The 3,774-nt window shown below is 43.7% G+C and overlaps 1 non-coding gene across 1 annotated transcript; it reads right to left on the reverse strand.

The window, feature by feature from the left end:
- Window positions 1–330: 330 nt before the first annotated feature.
- Window positions 331–438, reverse strand: LOC112793694 (small nucleolar RNA R71). The gene has a single exon (XR_003198396.1). It is a non-coding gene; the product is annotated as a small nucleolar RNA R71 (small nucleolar RNA).
- Window positions 439–3,774: the final 3,336 nt, after the last annotated feature.

Genomic DNA, 3,774 nt, shown 5'->3' on the forward strand with positions numbered 1-3,774 from the left:
TTCTATGGGAGAAGCATCTCTATCCCTGCCATTGGAGCAAACAACTTTGAGCTTAAGCCTCAATTAGTTTCTCTGATGCAACAGAATTGCAAGTTCCATGGACTTCCATTGGAAGATCCTCATCAGTTTTTAGCTGAATTCTTGCAAATCTGTGACACTGTCAAGACTAATGGGGTTGACCCTGAGGTCTACAGACTTATGATATTCCCTTTTGCTGTAAGAGACAGAGCTAGGACATGGTTGGACTCTCAACCTAAAGAAAGCCTGGACTCTTGGGAAAAGCTAGTCAATGCCTTCTTGGCAAAGTTCTTTCCACCTCAAAAATTGAGTAAGCTTAGAGTGGAAGTCCAAACCTTCAGACAGAAGGAAGGAGAATCCCTCTATGAAGCTTGGGAAAGATACAAACAATTAATCAGAAAGTGCCCTTCTGATATGCTTTCTGAATGGAGCATCATAGGTATTTTCTATGATGGTCTCTCTGAACTATCCAAAATGTCTTTGGATAGCTCTGCTGGAGGATCTCTTCATCTGAAGAAGACGCCTACAGAAGCTCAAGAGCTAATTGAAATGGTTGCAAATAACCAATTCATGTACACTTCTGAAAGAAATCCTGTGAACAATGGGACTAGTCAGAAGAAAGGAGTTCTTGAGATTGACACTCTGAATGCCATATTGGCTCAGAACAAAATATTGACTCAACAAGTCAATATGATTTCTCAAAGTCTGTCTGGAATGCAAAATGCACCAAGCAGTACTAAGAAGGCTTCATCTGAGGAAGAAGCCTATGATCCTGAGAACCCTTCAATGGAAGAGGTGAATTACATGGGAGAATCCTATGGAAACACCTATAATCCTTCATGGAGAAATCATCCAAATTTCTCATGGAAGGATCAACAGAGACCTCAACAAGGTTTCAACAACAATAATGGTGGAAGAAACAGGTTTAGCAATAGCAAGCCTTTTCCATCATCTTCTCAGCAACAGATAGAGAGTTCTAAGCAGAATAACTCTGACTTAGCAACCATGGTCTCTGATCTAATCAAAACCACTCAAAGTTTCATGACTGAAACAAGGTCTTCCATTAGAAATTTGGAGGGACAAGTGGGTCAGCTGAGCAAGAAAATTACTGAACTCCCCCTAGTACTCTTCCAAGCAATACAGAAGAAAATCCAAAAGGAGAGTGCAAAGCCATCAACATGGCCGAATTTTGGGAGGAAGGAGAGGCAGTGAACGCCACTGAGGAAGACCTAAATGGACGTCCACTGGCCTCCAATGAGTTCCCTAATGAGGAACCATGGGAATCTGAGGCTCAAAATGAGACCATAGAGATTCCATTGGACTTACTTCTGCCATTCATGAGCTCTTATGAGTATTCTTCCTCTGAAGAGGATGAGTATGTCACTGAAGAGCAAGTTGCTAAATACCTTGGAGCTATCATGAAGCTAAATGACAAGTTATTTGGAAAAGAGACTTGGGAGGATGAACCTCCTTTGCTCACCAAAGAACTGGATGACTTGTCTAGGCAGAAACTGCCTCAAAAGAGACAGGATCCTGGGAAGTTTTCAATACCTTGTACCATAGGCACCATGACCTTCAAGAAGGCCTTGTGTGACTTAAGGTCAAGTGTGAACCTCATGCCTCTCTCTGTAATGGAGAAGTTAGGGATCTCTGAGGTGCAAGCTGCAAAAATCTCACTAGAGATGGCAGACAATTCAAGAAAACAAGCCTATGGACTTGTAGAGGATGTTCTGGTTAAAGTTGAAGACCATTACATCCCTACTGATTTCATAGTCCTAGAGACTGGGAAGTGCATGGATGAATCCATCATCCTTGGCAGACCTTTCCTAGCCACAGCAAGGGCTGTGATTGATGTTGATAGAGGAGAGTTGATCATTCAAGTGAATGAAGAATCCTTGGTGTTTAAGGCTCAAGGATATCCCTCTGTCACCATGGAGAGGAAGCATGAAGAGCTTCTCTCAAAACAGAGCCAAACAGAGCCCCCACAGTCAAACTCTAAGTTTGGTGTTGGGAGGCCACAACCAAACTCTAAGTTTGGTGTTGAACCCCCACATTCAAACTCTAAGTTTGGTGTTGGGAGGTTCCAACATGGCTCTGAGCATTTCTGAGGCTCCATGAGAGCCCACTGTCAAGCTACTGACATTAAAGAAGCGCTTGTTGGGAGGCAACCCAATGTTATATTTTATCTATTTTCTTTTGTTATTTTATGTTTTTTGTAGGATGATGATCATGAGAAGTCACAAAATCAATGAAAAAAAAACAAAAACAGAATGAAAAACAGGAAGAAAAACAGCACACCCTGGTGGACGCACCTACTGGCGTTTAAACGCCAGTAAGATTAGCAAATGGGCGTTTAACGCCCAGTCTGGCACCATTATGGGCGTTTAACGCCAGAAAGGGGCACCAGACTGGTGTTAAACGCCAGAAAAGGGCAAGAAGCTGGCGTTAAACGCCAGAAATGGGCACCAGCCCAGCGTTTAACGCCAGAAATGGCTAAAAACGCAATTTTGCTTGCCATTTGGTGCAGGAATGACTTTTCCTTGACACCTCAGGATCTGTGGACCCCACAGGATCCCCACCTACCCCACCACTCTCTCTCTTCTCCACCCATTCACCAATCACCTCAACACCTCTTCCCCAAAAGCCCTTCACCAATCAAATCCCATCTTTCTCTTCACCACTCACATCCATCCTTCATAAAACCCCACCTACCTCACCATTCAAATTCAAACCACTTTCCCACCCAAACCCACCCATACATGACCGAACCCTACCCTTCCCCCACTCCTATATAAACCCATCTTCACTCCTTCATTTTCACACAACCTAAACACCACTTCTCCCCTTCTTGGCCGAAAACAAAAGCCATTCCCATCTCCTTTATTTCTTCTTCTTCTACTCTCTTCTTTCTTAATTTGCTCGAGGACGAGCGAACCTTTTAAGTTTGGTGTGGTAAAAGCATTGCTTTTTGTTTTTCCATAACCATTTATGGCATCCAAGGCCGGAGAAACCTCTAGAAAGAGGAAAGGGAAGGCAAAAGCTTCCACCTCCAAGTCATGGGAGATGGAGAGATTCATCTCAAGGGTGCATCAAGACCACTTCTATGAAGTTGTGGCCTTGAAGAAGGTGATCCCCGAGGGCCCTTTTTCACTCAAAAAGAGTGAATATCCGGAGATCCGACATGAGATCCGAAGAAGAGGTTGGGAAGTCCTTACCAACCCCATTCAACAAGTCGGAATCTTGATGGTTCAAGAGTTCTATGCCAATGCATGGATCACCAAGAACCATGATCAAAGTGTGAACCCGGATCCAAAGAATTATCTTACAATGGTTCGGGGGAAATACTTGGATTTTAGTCCGGAAAGTGTAAGGTTGGCATTCAATTTGCCCATGATGCAAGGAGATGAACATCCTTACACTAGAAGGGTCAACTTTGATCAAAGGTTGGACCAAGTCCTCACAGTTATTTGTGAAGAGGGCGCCCAATGGAAGAGAGATTCAAGAGGGAAGCCGGTTCAATTGAGAAGGCATGACCTCAAACCCGTGGCTAGAGGATGGTTGGAGTTTATCCAACGCTCAATCATTCCCACTAGCAACCGGTCCGAAGTTACTATAGACCGGGCTATCATGATTCATAGCATCATGATTGGAGAAGAAATAGAAGTTCATGAGGTTATATCCCAAGAACTTTATAAGGTGGCGGACAAGTCCTCTACCTTGGCAAGGTTAGCCTTTCCTCACCTCATTTGTCACCTC

This window comes from Arachis hypogaea, chromosome 3 (genome assembly GCF_003086295.3).
Source record: "Arachis hypogaea cultivar Tifrunner chromosome 3, arahy.Tifrunner.gnm2.J5K5, whole genome shotgun sequence".
NCBI classification, from domain to species: domain Eukaryota; kingdom Viridiplantae; phylum Streptophyta; class Magnoliopsida; order Fabales; family Fabaceae; genus Arachis; species Arachis hypogaea.